General features: G+C 44.0%; 1 protein-coding gene and 1 pseudogene across 1 annotated transcript in view; one reads left to right on the forward strand and one right to left on the reverse strand.

Annotated features, from left to right (window-relative positions):
* The window catches only part of SLC35F3 (solute carrier family 35, member F3), an 840,786-nt gene that overhangs the window by 272,744 nt on the left and 552,096 nt on the right, over positions 1-15,946 (reverse strand). The gene's annotated exons all lie outside the window — the stretch shown is intronic.
* Positions 10,613-13,471, forward strand: LOC102840113 (annotated as a pseudogene).

Genomic DNA, 15,946 nt, shown 5'->3' on the forward strand with positions numbered 1-15,946 from the left:
TAATCCATGCTGAGTTAGGTTTTGTATAAGAGGTGAGGTAAAGGTCTTATTTCAATCTTTTGCATATCGCTTTCCAGTTCTGCCAGCACCATCTGTGAAAAAGACTATCCCCTCCCTAAGCGATATATTTAGGTACTTTGTCAAAAATCAGTTGACTGTATGTGGATGGGTTAATTTCTGAATTCTCAATTCTCTTCTATTGATCTATGTATCCTTCATTGTACCAGTACCAAGCTGTTTTGACCACTGTAGCCACGTAATAAAATTTGAAGTCGGGGAGGGAGAAGTTTCCAACTTTATTCTTCCTCTTTAAAGAGGTGCTTTGCCTATCCTGGGTCTCTATCTTTCTGTATAAAGTTTATAATTGTTTTTTCCATCTCTTTGAAGACTGTCATTGGAATCTGGATTGGGATTTCATTCTATGTGTAAATTGCTTTGGGCCGTATTGACATTTTCACAATGTTAAGTCTTCCTATACAGGAGCATGGTCTACTGTTCCATTTTTGTAAGTTTCTTTTGGTTTCTTGTAGTAGTGTTTTGTAGTTTTGTTTGTATGGGTCCTTTGTTTCTTTGGTTACATTTATTCCTAGCTATTTCATCCTTTGGGCAGCTATGATATTGCTTTCCTAATGTTCTTTTCAGCACTGTCATTATTGGTATAGAGGAATCCAACTGATTTTTGTATGTTGATCTTATATCCTGCCACATTGCTGAATCTTCCAATGAGGTCTAGCAGCTTTTTCACTGAGTCTTTGGAGTTTTCTATGTATAGGAGCATATCATCAGCAAACAGAGAGAGTTTTACTTCTTCTTTGCCAATTTGGATGCCTTTAATTTCCAAAACCCCAAATTCTTATTAAAAACAAAAACAAAAACAAAGGAAAGATGTTAATACTTCTTTTAACAAAGAAAAGTCGGATCCCTGAATCGAAGGAAACCAGACTGTATACATTACATGAGAGCTTATATTCTAAGACACTTGGTTTGTGCCAGGCTATGGTCCACAGCTGGAGTTAATCTTCACAGCATTTAAGTTCTTTAGTTAATTTCCTAATGCTTACTGACCTTTAAACAAACTTAATCATGCAGTCTGTAGCTTAGTCAGCATCGGCCCCCTGGTGGTACCTCCTTAGCCTCAGTTATTGGGATGGCTGGAAAGAACTGAGAACAAAGGCCAAATGGCTTTCTGCAAAGCTCTTCCACACCTCACAGGTACCTACTTGTCCTTAATTTAGTATTACTGGCATTTATCTGAAAGGGGAACTGGGATGACTGCATTTCAAGTTATACTCATTAAACAGCTTTTGCTTTGTAATATGCCTATCAAAGCCAAACATTTCCTAAACGCTACTGAGACGGACTCCTGGTCTGGCGCTGTAGGTTGGCAGTTCAAACCCATCAGCTGCTCCTCCGAAACCCTACACAGGGTTGCTATGAGTTGGAACTGACATGACAGCACTTAGTAACAACTGAGAAGGAATAAATTAACGGGAGCTTATTCTTCAGTGGTGTCACTAGGGGTGTGTGTGAGGTGCAGGGGCTGTGGACCACACTGGTGATGCTGTCAAGGGGTGACACTAAAATCACTGTCTATAAATTTTTTGTGCAGTGTTTTAGCAGAAATTTATTCTTTTTTATAAAACGATTCCTGTATTTAAAACAACAAAAACAGTTTTGTAGGCCTAGCATACATGTGGAGTTTTGGTGTGGCACTGTAGGATAAGCACATGATCACAAGGTCTGTTTGAATCACATATTTGGTGGTTCAAACACTCCAGTCAATCCTCAGAAACCCTATACTGGGTCGCTATGAGTCGGAACCGAGTCAGTGGCACTTAACAACAACCAAATGTACATGTATCGATATACCTACAAGGCTAAAACTCTATGGTAATTTATTTTTTGACATAGATGTCATGGACATCTAGTGTGGCAATGTAGGATAAGCACTGGACTGCTAACCACAAAGTCAGTGGTTCAAGCCCACCAGCTGCTCTTGGGATCCTTATACAAGGTAGCTATGAGTTGGAACTGACTCAATAACACAACGACAACAACAACATCATAACTACCCACTTACAATGACACCTGACCCACGTGGTTTCATCTGTACATGCTACAAGCCGGCATTATTGTTTTCATTATTGCCAGTGTTTTTATAGTCGCCAATTTTGTCAAGTTTTCTGGCATTTTAGGGGCCTGGTGCAGCACTGTAACATAAGCACTCGACCGTAAGGTTGGTTTGAACTGCAAGGTCAGAGGTTCAAACTCACCAGCCGCTCTTTGGAAACCCTACACAGGGTCACTGTGAGTCAGAACTGACTTGAAGGCACTTAACAATGACACTTTTGTCAAGTTTTCTGGTGTTTTAGCTACAATATTGTTGTAACTAGTATTTGTGGCTCTGTATCAATAACTTTTTGAGAATGAAGTAGCAATTAAAGGAAAAGCTGTAAGCCTTTAAAAGGCTCCATTCAGTTACTAATGTTGCAACCAATAACATTGTAATTTAATGTAGACAGATTTTACAAAACAATTTTGTTGTTAGCATTCATATAATCTAAGAAATGTTACATTAGAGCAATTTACAATCTATTTATCACATATTATTCTATCATTAAAATTGATAGTAAGCCTTAGTAAGGAGTCTTTATGGTCTAATATGGGAGGAGGTCCAGGGGCCCAGTGTGTGTGTGTGTGAGGGGGGTGTTTGAAACCATGAGTCACTGTGCAGAGTGACACCAACTCTAGTGTCCCTATTGCTATTTTTTGCTGTAAATCCCATCCTCTCCCTTTGTTTTCTTTTCATTGTTATGGTTGGAGAGTGGATGCGCTATTTAATTACACTTTATGGCAGTCTGTTATTGAGTTACAAAGACTGGGTAGAGTTTGTATTTTTAGCATAAGAGTCTGAACAGAAGTAACAGACTTTGATGTAGAACTCAAGTGGAGCTTGAGTTTACGTCCTGGCTCTGCCTGGCCCAGCCTCCCTGGCTTCTCCCCCACTCCCTACGTGCAAACCAAACAGAAGGGAAGTGGAAGGGTGGTCTTACATGAGAAGAGAGACAAAACGACCTGTTTCTTCAATCACCTGCACCCTGCAGGTTGGGAGACTAGCCACGGTCCGTTGGGAAGAGGCCTCAAGGACTATCATCAGAAAGAGACTTGAGAATTCTGGAGGCAGACCACCCTTCTTTTTGGTACAGCTCCCTCACCTCTGGCCTATATTCAGACTCTAGCCTCTGTGTATGCCTTGTGTTTTCTCACCTTTTTTGACAGGCCAATACAGAAACTCCTAGACTAGTACACTAATAGAGATGAATCCAACTTTCTTCATTCAGAAAAAAATTGTTGTGTTGTTGTGAAGTGCCGTCGAGTCGGTGCCGACCCATAGCGACCCTGTATAGGGTTTCCGAGGAGCAGCTGGTGAGCTTGAACCGCCGACCTCGCAGTTCAAACTACTTTGCAGTCCTGGTGTGGCGAGGAATACCGGGTGCAAATAATGCCTCAACTATTGTTAATACATTTTACATCACAAGCTATAGACACGAATGTGTATGCATGTGTGCATACACAAATACATATATATATATATTTATATACACACAGTTTTAAGTCATTGAAAATATATACTGTTGTTGTTATTGTTAAATACCATCGAGTGGATTCTCAATCGTAGTGACCCTGAATAGAGTTTCCAAGGTGCAGCTGGTGAGTTTGTATCGTCCACCTTGTGGTTAGCAATCCGGTGCTTATCTAGAGTGCCAAACCAGACCTCCAGAAGTTTATAAGTGATTAAAAAATGAATGAACTCTTACTATGGGAGCATTCTGTTCTATCCCTTCTTATCCAACCCACTCCCATCCCATCCTATGTTATTTTACCATTTCATTGTCAAAACACATTAGTTTATTGTGAAAAACTAAACTGACTTTTCTATGATCCATGACCTATTGGTTTGTAGAGCAAAGTTAAGAATTGTTGATAAGTTATGTTAAGATCTGTTAAAAAATACACCGGTTGTTGTTGTTAAGTGCCATAGCGACTCTATATAGGGTTTCCAAGGAGCAGCTAGTGAGCTTGAACTGCCGACTTTGCGGTTCAAACTGATTTCATAACCCAGTGCATTAACCTTCAGTGCCCAGCATTTTGCATTAATGACAACAGTAAAAACTCTACTGCCTGACTATTATGCGCATGAACGACATACATCTGACAGTAACAAATGCCAAGGTGTCGTTAGGCAGAAGTAATGCTGACTGTGACGGCTAAGGGTATGGTTAAGGTTAAGTTTCGATGGCTGAGACAAGAGTCAAGCTGACTGTTACGGTTAGGGTAATGTGTCAGCTTAGCTGGGCCTTGACTCTAGCGATTTGACAGTCATGCAATAATGTAATTTGGCAGATATGCAATGATACAATTATCCTTGACTTTGCGACGGATGTGATCATCCTCCTTTTTCCAATAAGGCCAATTTTTGTGTAATGACCTGGCCAAGGTAAATTTTTCAATTGTCTAAAAGCAGACCACATTAATTAATTCACTCTGAAATATGAGGACGATTTCACTGTCCTTCCCTGTAGTAAGAATAACACATTGTTTTTGTGGTTACCAGCATTTTAAAATAATCATTTAAAGCTGTTTCAGGAACCAGAAACTAAATAAATTAGTCTTCAGCATACAGAAGTGTTTAGAGTGGAACAAGCATTAGTAATTCCAGTAGGAGAGAGAGAGTAAGTTTAATAATTGCAAAGACATTGCCTCCTATGCACTGGGCAGTTCATTCCCCACATGTGGTAGGGACAACTGATACACTCTCAATAACTCTAAGTGCTCGTGCAGTAAAACAAGAACCATTAAAAAGAGGCACAGACACTTGGTGACCTTCTTTCATCTTCAAGTGTCCCTTCTCTTCCTCCACCAGGTAGCAATAAGCATTCACCAGGACCAGAGACTCATCAGGGTCCCATCTGGATTTCTCCTTTTTCTCTAAGGAACAATGCCAAAGTCAAATAATTCCAGGTAGGGGAAGAACACCAAGTGGCTAGATCACTGGGTGTCACCAAGAGAATTCCAACACATTCCCTGGCTCTTCCAGATACCACTGTGTCTACTCCATGTTGACTAGGCAACTTCTGCACCTGTGGTTACACCAGGACCTAGAAACACAGGTAATAATGAACGAATGAACGCCACCCAAAGCACAGAGGTAGGGAGTAGGAGCCACACTTTGCAATGAAAGATCCTAATGGGCCACGCTGCTTCCTTTGTAAATCCTGAGCCCCGGGCCCATTCTGTGTTTGGATGGCAGACACCAGGATAGTGTCTCTGTAAACATTGAGTCACTATGTGGTTGGAGTCAGCTGCCTACAAAGGTAGCAAAGTCAGAATGTGGATCTTTGAGAGGCCTGTCTAGTTGGCCAAGACCAATAATGATTGTTAAGCGACTAGCACATTGTCTGGTGACAGCAGGTACACAAGAAATTAGAATTCCTCTCGCACCCTTGGGAAACAGGCATGCCAGCATCTCCAACTTCCTGCTAATAGTGTGAATCCAGAAGGGAAGAAGCTACTCATAAGCAGTTCTATTTAGGCAAATGATTTGATTTATCTACGCTCAGATTCTGAATCTTTAAAATGTGCTGTAGGATAAACTAACCACGAGGTCGGCAGTTCAGACCAATTAGCCGCCCCCCTTGGAAACCCCACACAAGGTCGCTATAAGTTGGAGCCCACTGGAGGCACTTAACAAAAATGACAGTATCTATTTTACAGTGTTGTTGTGAAGATGAAAGGAGTTAATATATGCAATAAAACCCCCCAAATCAAACCAACTGCAACTGTGTCAATTCCAACTCAGCATTGTACAGAGTTTCCGAGGCTGTAAATCTCTATGGGAGCAGAAAGCCTCATCTTCCTTCCACAGAGTCATTGATGGGATTGAACTGCTCATCTTTTGGTTGGTAGTCCTGTGCTTATCTTACAGTGCCACCAGGGTTCCTAATATATGTAAGTGCTGTCGAGCTGATTCTGATATAATATAGAGTTTCTGAGTTTGAACCGCTGACCTTGCCGGTTCTGAATATATTAAAAAACTATTACATTTAAATATATACGCAATGGTGGTGGTTATGTGCCGTGGAGTCAGTTCTGACTCATAGCGACCCTGTACATGGTTTCCAAGGCTGTAAATCTACAGGAGCCAAAAGCTTCATCTTTCTCCCACGGAACAGCTGGTAGTTTCGAACTGCTGATCTTGAAGTTCGCAGCCTGATTTGTAACTAAGCTACCAGAGCTCTTAAAGCTGTTGTGGTTGTAAAGCGCCGTTGAGTTGATTCTGACCCATAGCGACCCTGTATAGGGTTTCCGAGGAGCAGCTGATGAGCTTGAACCACCGACCTTGCAGTTCAAATGTCTTTGCAGTCTGGCGCATTAACCCACAGCACCACACCAGGACTCCTAGAGCTCCTTAATGTTGTTGTTGTTGTTAAGTGCCATCGAGTCGGTTCCGACCCATAGCGACCCTGTACAGGGTTTCCGAGGGTGTAAATCTTTACGGGAGTAGAAAGCCTCATCTTTCTCCCGCGGAGCGGCTGGTAGTTTCGAACCGCTGACCTTAAGGTTTGCAGCCCGATTCGTAACCACTACGCTACCAGGGCTCCTAGAGTTCCTTAATGTTGTTGTTGTTATGTGCCATCGAGTCGATTCCGACCCATAGCGACCCTGTATAGGGTTTCCGAGGGTGTAGCAAATAGTAAACACAGACTACGTATTAGCCATTTTTTTCAGTCTCTCACACTAGGTTCCTTAATGGGGAAGTTGCCATGTTGTTAAATGCCGTCGAGTAAGTTCCAATTCATAATGACCCTATAAAGGTTTTCTAAGTAGCAACTGGTAGGTTTCAACCCCAACCTTGCGACTAGCAGTCCAGTGCTTATCCTACACCAGAACTCCAAAGTTGCATTTTCGTAGTTGTTATCAAGGGCCGTGGATTCAGTTCTGATTCACAGTGATCCTGTATAGGGTTTCTAAGAAGTGACTAGTGGGTTTGAGTCACTGACCTTGCAGTCCAGTGCTTAATCCTACAGTGCCACACCAGGATTGTTCTTTGTTCTATCTTGGTGCCCAGCACAGTATATGGGGAGTGCAGTGGCTTTATAGGATAAGAGAAGCAACGACCATGTTGACTGAGCCCTTGTGCTCAGGCCTCTCTGCCTCTCTCCCCTGGCTTGAGTTCAGTGGAAGTGCTTTGGAGACCAGGGCACTGGACTCAAGGTGAGGAGAGAGATCCGATGCCATTTAGTTCAGAAATAGCTGCCTGTTTGTGTTCCGGATGATTCATCGACCACAGCTGGCCCAAAGTCAGATTCCTCCACTCGTCCTCTTCTGTGGAGTGAGAACTAGAATACTGCCCTAAATCAGATCCTTTTCACACCAGAGGCAGACTGTCTTGACTGCTGTTTCACTCCAAGGGTAAGTCAAGGGGGTTGGCCACCAACTTGGCTTGAAAAGAAGAAAAGCGTGTGAGGCTCGGGGAGTGTCCTCCTCCCTTGTTTCATGGTCCCATGCATGGCAGATTGGCTGAGGCAGGTGAGGACCACATTCACTAAGGACAGTGGAATCATGGGGCTGGGCAGATAGTGCCAGCAGTCCTGACTCCTATCATGAGCACCTCCTCTGGGCACCTCCCAGATTGTCCTGGCAGAGTTCTGAAGGCCACACTCACCTTCCGTTGGGCCTGGCTGTTCGTACACTCGCTTCATCTTCCTGCTGCGTTGGGTGAACTCGGTGAGGCAGGACCTTGCCCGTTGATGGTGGTGTTGTTGTAAGCTGCTTTTTGAGTTGACTTCTGACTCACTGAGACCCTGTCCACAATAGAACAAAACGCTCCTTGGCCCTGCGTCACCCTCAGGATCGCTTACAGACCAGACTGCTGTGATTCACAGGGATGTCGTTGGATGGTTTTCAGAAGTTTGGGCTGCTTAGTCTGTGTGAGTCTGGGAGTTCTGTCGAGACACGTTCAGCATCATAGCAATGTAGGTGGTGGTTGCCCGTGTGGTAGGAACTGAACCCAGGTCTCCTGCATGAAAGATGAGAATTCTACAAAACCACCACTGCCCACATTCAACCATAAGTGCTAGTGCATGAGAAGTCAGTAGGAAGAAAGAAGTGGGGTAGGGCCAGTGGTTTCGGTGAGCAAAGGGTTGAATCTAGAGGAGTTGGAAGAAGCAGGTCTCCTGAGGTAGGACAATGAGGGTCAACTTCCCAAACCAGTCCCAGAGGCAACCCCTTTAGGAATTGGGGGAGTCATGCAGCACAAGCATCTTCAGTATGGGGTACCTTTAGGCAACTTGCTCTTTCTTTGGTTTCTGACCCCATGTGACTTCTTTTTCTGGCTGAGAAGAGCATTTTGCTTTCCTTCCTGATTTTCCACTTGTTGTCAAGTCCACTCCGATTCATGGAAACCTGATACATAATAGAATGAAATAGTACCTGGTTCTGTGTCTTAGTCACAGCCGCTAGCATGTTTGAGTCTATTGCTACAGCCACTGTAGTCACCGTCTCACTGAGGGTCTCCCCCTCTGGCCCCCCGACTTCACCAAACAAGATGCCCTCCTCCAGAGACTGAGCCCTCATGTCCGGAGCAAGAGAGTTAGACAATGCTCTGCTATGATCCAAAAGGTTTTCGTGGTCAATTTTTGGAAGTAAATCACCAGGGGTTTCTTCCTAGTCTGCCTTAGTCAGGAAGCTCTACTGAAACCTGTTCCACCATGAACGTCCCTGCTTGAAGGATATTGTGCTTAGGCAAGTGTATCTGGGAAATAGTCGGGCCTTTATAATGCCTGTCCCTCTTCTGATCCTCCATATAGCCATATAATTGTGGCTCCAGAAGCTTTATTTATTTATTTATTTTTAAAGTTTTTATTGTAAATTGAGTGAAAGTTTACAGGGCAGATCATCAGTTTTACATTCAACAAACCAAATACTTTGTTTCATTACAATGGTTATAATCCCCACCATGTACCATCAGTTAACAGTATTTCTCTCTATTCAATTTAGGTCTCTCTTTCTTTTTTTTTTTTTCAAAACACACCGGCATATATAATAATTTAAACCACCAAAGGGCTCATTCTGCAAGTTTGCCTCCTGGCCGCCGGGCTTTAAAAGGAAGCTCTGGTAGTGTAGTGGTTACGAGTTGGGCTGCTAACCTCAAGGCCAGCTGTTCGAAACTACCAGCTGCTTCACAGGAGAGAGATGTGACTTTCTGCTCCCATACAGATTTACAGCCTCGGAAACTCTATGCAGGGTCGCTATGATTCGGAACCAGCTCTACGGCATACCACCACCACCACCACCACCACCCCCAGAAGCTTTAAAGAATCACAGGGGCCTTTGTGATGCGTTTCCTTACAGGGTGGCGTAGAGGTCTGTGTGTGTGTCATACAGAAAGCGGCAAGAAAACTACCTGCCACACCTCCCTGCTTCCCACGTTGCCCAGTCCCACCTCTGCTGACCTGTCTCCTCATCCACAAAGTGCCCTCTTCAGCAGCTGCTACATCTTCCCACAATACTACCTTCTTTTCCCTCCACCTACCTGAGTCTCCTGGGCCAAGTCCTCTGTTGATCACCTAGGAAAGGTATAACCTCCCTGGGATTCTGTGACTAAAATCCTGCTTCTCACTATGCTTCCCTGAAGTCTTACTCAAGGCTCGGTTTATCACTTTTGAGGACCTTTCCTCTGCACTCAGACTGCCACCCTAAGAAACACTTCGGCGTGCTCAGTGCCAAGTCTTCTCATCAGAAATTCTGAGGCCTTGTCCCAGGTCGTGACCTGTTTTCTGTCTCTGCAGGCTAGCTTTAGTGAAATGGGGGAGCTCTCAAGGAAATCAGCAAGCCCAGTTTCTTGGAGTAGGACAGAGAACATGACTATTGTTCTCTGTGCTGACAATTGTCTAGCATTTTCTCTCTGGCTGATTGTCTGCTCATTCATTCAGAATTTGTTTGGTGTTTACAGAACACTATTCTGTCTCTGCTGTTGTGCTTTGGGCTGAGTGACAATGGAGGTGAGTTATGGCCCCCCAGGGACATCCACACCGACACAGCATGCTGAAACTACTGCTGTAGAAAGAAGCTGATGCCAGCCCACTGCTAGTCTCCGAGACTTACTGGGTGAGTATAAACATTCTGCATGTCAGTGATTGCCAAATGATGCTATAGAACAGAACAGTTGTGTCTTCACATAAATAAGTACCATGAGTATATTCCAACACATAATTCCCTGTATAGAGTTTCCCAAGGCTGCCCATCTTCACTGGAGCAGAGAGCCTAGTATTTCTCCCAAAGAAGAGCCAGTGGATTTGAACTTCTGACCTTGCAGTTAGTAGCCCAGTGCCTAATCCAGAGGTCTCCTTCAACAAAAGCTTATGGACATGGACCCGCGATGCTCGGAACCCAAAGCATAAGCCTCACCTCATCGAGGAAGATGAGCTGTACTCCTGGATCATCAGGAATGATGCTGAGGAAGAGGAGGAGAAGGTCTTTGGCAGGGGGGTCTCATCAGCACTGGGACATGAGCTATAGTGACGCCCTGACAGAGAAGCAGTGGCTGAGGGCGATCGAAGAAGGCAATTTGGAAGAAATGGAAACGGAAGTGTGGCTGAAGAAGCGAAAAAGACAAGGAGATGTGGGTAAGGATCCTGTGAAAGATGATGTGGAGAAAGCTAAGAAGAGGCAAGGTCGCCCGCCAGCTCAGCCAAGAAACTGTCACCCAACCCCCACCCCCACCCCCAAACTGACCAAACAGATGAATGCAATCATTAATACTGTGATCAACTACAAATACAGGTGTAATATGGAGATGGTGCCCAGTGATTGTCAGTTGGAAATAGGAGGAAACAATTCTCAGAAACAGCTCAGTGAAGTCTTCATTCAGTTACCTTCCAAGAAGGAATTACCAGAATCCTATGAATTAATTAGGAAGCCTGTGGACTTCAAAAAAATAAAGGAGAGAATCCGTACCTGAAGCCTGGGCGAACTCGAGAAAGATGTCCTGTTTCTCTGCCACAATGCACAGACCTTCAAATTGGAAGGCTCCCAGGTCTACGAAGACTAGTCTTGCAAGTCAGTGTATAAGAGCGCCTGGCAGAAAGTCTCCAAAGAGGAAGAGAGTGAAGATGAAAGCAACCAAGAAGAGGGGGAGAAAGATGAAGACGACTCTGAGTCAGAAGCAAAGTCTCTGAAGGTGAAAATCAAGCTCAACAAAGGTGAGAAAGACTGGGAAACAGGCAAAGACAAGAAGAGGCCGGACCGAGGGAAAGCCAAGCCCCTTGTGAGTGATTTTGACAGTGATGAGGGGCAGGATGACAATGAACAGTCAGAAGCAAGTGTGATGGCGAGTGATCCCGGGAACTGTTTCTTCCTCGATAGAGCTGATCTCCCCCTCTCCTATTTCACTTCACCCAGTGAGTTCATTTTGTCAGACAGTCATTGGGCTGTTTCTATATTATCATCATCTATGCACCTAGCTATAGGATAGTACCAGACAAACGTATGATATCATGGTGTAAAAACAAAACAAAACAGACAAACATGCACACACACTCACACATGCACACACACAGAAAAAGAATTATAACGTATTGTGTCCAAACGGGCCTCAAAGATTCCAAGATTAAAACAACCAGACAAACAAACAAGCAAAACAAAGATGTTTTTGGATGGGAAATATGTGGGTGGGTTGTATATTTCTATGGGTTGGGTCTGATAGGGGTTTGAACGGGGCCTGCTTCCATTGGGTGCCAAGATGGGAAGAGTCTGTCGTTTTGTAGTGCTGACAACCAGAAGATACCACAAAAAGCCACTGGTTATTTTATTTTGTACCAGGTGATGCTCAAGGTTTTTATTTGTGTGCCAGTAGTGTTTTTGTTTTATTTGTTTTTATTGACACCGTGGTACATGTAAGCTACTTGAATAGGTGGGCAGTGTACAACAGGTAGATTTCAGCTGCAGATACATTTATTTCCCATTTTTGATCTAAGAGCTGAAAATAAATGCATTTGGAATCGTATCATTTTACGTCAACTGCAAACAACATTTACTTCTCCCCCCTTTTGTGCTTTTGATTTTTACAATGTTTTTGTCAAAAACACTGTTGACTTTTGCAATTTATACAGTGCATGGGGTAGCTTCCTCCATCCACCGGATTGATCACTTACCAGCATGATTCATTTCCATGTCCCCAAAGTGTACTTAATCTTTGCTTTCTTTGCACAGTGTCTTTGGTTGCAAGACATTAGCCTGAGGCAAATAAAATCCCAGTAATTTCCAAGAACACGGTGTGGGTGCTTTCCTAATAATGAGAGAATTTCGCTTAAAAAAAAAAAGTATTGAAAATTGCTCGTTTTGTCTCCTTGTTTCTGACATGATGTTTGTAGACCTAAGCTGAGCATCTGGAGTAATGTGAATTTGTAAGAAATTGCAATAGTCAATACAGAAGTGAGTGCAAAGCCAAGATGATCTATAATCTCATCAGCTATGAGAAATTCTTTGCAAAAGCAAAACAACCCCAAACCCTGCTTAAGATAAAGGCTGTCCTTTGCTGTGTAGCTGAAAGAGAAGGTCCCACAAATGCTGGACTGAAGTAAAAAGACGTCAGAGGTCTGGGGTTACATTTTGCTCCTGAATAAGGCCAAGCTAGTCATGCCTACCACACAAAATGGGGTGGTAGTGGCCAGAAGCAGTCACTCCCTCACAGTTACCTAGAGTGTTGGTGGGTTGGCTACACTTATGCAACCAGAGAGTTAAATGTAGGGTGGTTTGTTCAAGATAACAAATTATCTGTTGGTGTTCTTAAGTGTCTTCGAGTCATAGCAACTCTGTAAAGAGTTTCCAAGGAGCGGCTAGTGGGTTTGAAGTACTGACCTTGAGGTTTGCAGTCCAGTGCTGATGTAGCTAGTAGTAATTTCCCAAACTACTTTCTAACCCTTCTTAGGCATTTTGACAAAGGTAGGGCTTGTCAGTGCCTCAGGGGTCCTTTTAAGGGAACATGCAAAGGACCCCTAAGTCTGGGACCCCTCTGAACACTCACCAGGGGAGAGCCAGGCTCAGTTTGCATTTGTCCCAGAATATTAGTATAAAAATATTGTGCAAGCTCAGTAGAAACTCTTTGAAATTATCTAGTCATAATTTATTCCCATATTTGATGATCCCCATTTTGGTTTTAAGATGGCTATCCCTGGGAATTTTGTATACTGTTGATGGGAGCAACAAATAATACACCCACTTCTCACTTATCAATATAGTTACATTCCAAGGACTAGGGCGATGTATGAGGGAGGAGGGCGTGTGGGGGAGCCCTGGAGCATGGAACCTCGGAACTGTTATGTCCCTGGCATCACTGTGCTCTGGACCTCAGAGTGTTGCTGTTTGGTCTGATGCTTCAGGGAACCTGGGTCCAGGTGGCTGGGCATGAGGCAAAATTGGAGGGGTTGGGGCTCGAGCAACTGGTGGAGCTGGGGTCAAGTCCATCAGTGGGGGCTGCTGCCTATGCCCATGCCTTTCAGGGTCACCATTTCTGCCGTCCCAGCTTCTTACGGAGGCTCTGAAGGCTGAGGAGGACCACACACAAATAAGCTGCTGGTCTTGGAGGGCTCAGAATTTGAGGGCAAGAACTTGCAGACTGTTACTCTGAAGAGGTACTCAGCAGTCCAGGCCACTAATGAGGAGGGGCTGAACGGCACCGGCTGTAGCTTCCTCCCCACCTCCGAGTTTCCCCCAGTACTCTTCCTGCTACATGGCTTGGTCCCTCCAGGGCACTCAAGTAGAGGGGAGCAGCAGCAGCAAGTGCTCCCTCAGTCCCTCCAACCACTCGAGCCCTTCTCCAAAGGGCTGCCTCAAAGTCCCTTTGGTCATCTCTCCCAAACGAAGAACTGTAAGGGTGGCTCTAATGGTGGGGATAAGACTGGCAAGAGTTCTTCTGGAAAGCTGGCATCAGCTGAGAGTCTGGCAGGCATGGAGGTTCTGCAAGCCAGGAGCTGGACAGTGAGAGGAAACCCAGGTTAATGAGCTAAGCAGCTAAATAGCAGATTTCTTGCTATGTTGAATATGAGAAATGTATACCGAGACAGTCAATAAGTGAGGACTAGGTGTGTACCTATTCTGAAAGTGTGAAATATACAAGAGGGCCTCAAAAAGTTTGTAGAAAAATGGAATGAAAAGATAATAGAATTTTTCCATGAAATTTTCGAAGCCCCAACATACATCAAAATTCATATAAAAGCGATGCCTGTGCCTATTAATGTTGTTGTTAGGTGCCATTGTTAGGTGCAACCCGTAGTAACTAGGTATAACAGAACGAAACTCTGCCCACTCTTGCACCAGCCTTACCATCAGTGCTACATTGGGGTCCATTGCTGCTACTGTGTTAATCCGTCTCGTTGGGGGTCTACCTCTTTTTCTCTGACCCTCTACACTACCAAATATGATATCCTCTGGTAGCGTAGCGGTTACCAATTAGACTACTAACCTCAAGGTCAGCAGTTCGAAACTACTAGCAGTTCCACAAGAGAAAGTCGAGGCTTTCTGCTCCTGTAAAGATTTACAGCCTCAAAAACCCTATACAGGGTCACTATGAGTGGGAACCGACTCCATGGCACATAACCAACCAACCATCTAGGGACTGGTCCCTCCTAATAATATGTCTGAAGTATGAGAGACAAAGTCTGGCCATCCTAGCTTCTAAGGAGCATTCCGGCTGTACTTCTTCTAACACAGATTGGTTTGTTCTTTAGGCAGTCCATGGTACTTTTAGTATTTCCCTCCAACAACAAAACTCAAATACATCAATTCTTCTACGGTTTTCCTTATTCACTTCACGCATATGAGTCAGACATACATGAATATATGGCGACCTGAGTCTTCAAACTGACACCTTTGCTCTTGAACACTTTAAAAAGACATCTTTAAGCCATCTTCTTATTGTTGTTAAGTGCCATCGAGTCAGTTCCTACCCATAGTGACCCTGTACAGGGCTTCCAAGGAGTGACTGGTGAGTTTGACCTTGAGGATCAAACCAACTTTGCAGTCTAGTGCAGTAACCCACAGCACCACACCAGGATGAGGCTTTCATGCATATGAAATTATTGAAAATACCATGACCCAAGCCATAAGGAAGACTGTAGGAGAATTGACACATTTGAGTTATCATGTTGGAGAATAATAAAAGTACCTTGAGCTACCAAAAAAACAAACCAATCTGTGTTGGAGGACGTACAGTCAGAATACTATTTGGAAGCTAGGATGGCCAGATTTCGTGTCTCATCCTTTGGACATATTGTCAAGAGGGACCAATCCAAAGAACAAGGTGGATAAGAGAACATTTAGACAGGTTTGCATGGGCTAAGTGGGATAGAGGTAAATAAGGATGCATGCTCAACCTTGGAACAACAGGGCTCTGGGATACAGGGATTGAGGAATGGTTTGAATGGATAAAAGAGGGGAAATAATGTTAAGATGCTTGGCTGTCTTTTGAATAGACACTTGACGGGGAGAGAAAGGAATAGCTAGAAACATCACCATAGAAAGCTTGTAAGTCCATCTTCAGCCTATAATTGATTGTTGTTAAGTACTGTGGAGTCGGTTCTGAGTCATAGTGACCCTGTACAGGGTTTCCGGGGTTTTAAATCTTTACAGGAGCAGAGCAGAAAGTCTCATCTTTCTCCTGCAGAAAAGCTGTTAGTTTCGAACTGCTGACCTTGAGGCTGGCAGCCCGACTCATAACCACTACACTACCAGAGCGCCTTATGTTTATATATGTGAATAAGGAAGATCGTAGAAGAATTGATGCCTTTGAGTTGTGGTGTTGGAGGAGAATACTGAAAGTGCCGTGGACAGCCAAAAGAACCAATAGATCTGTTTTGGAAGAAATGCAACCAGAGTGCTCCTTGGA

Source organism: Chrysochloris asiatica, unplaced genomic scaffold, assembly GCF_000296735.1.
Source record: "Chrysochloris asiatica unplaced genomic scaffold, ChrAsi1.0 scaffold00119, whole genome shotgun sequence".
Taxonomy (NCBI): Eukaryota; Metazoa; Chordata; class Mammalia; order Afrosoricida; family Chrysochloridae; genus Chrysochloris; species Chrysochloris asiatica.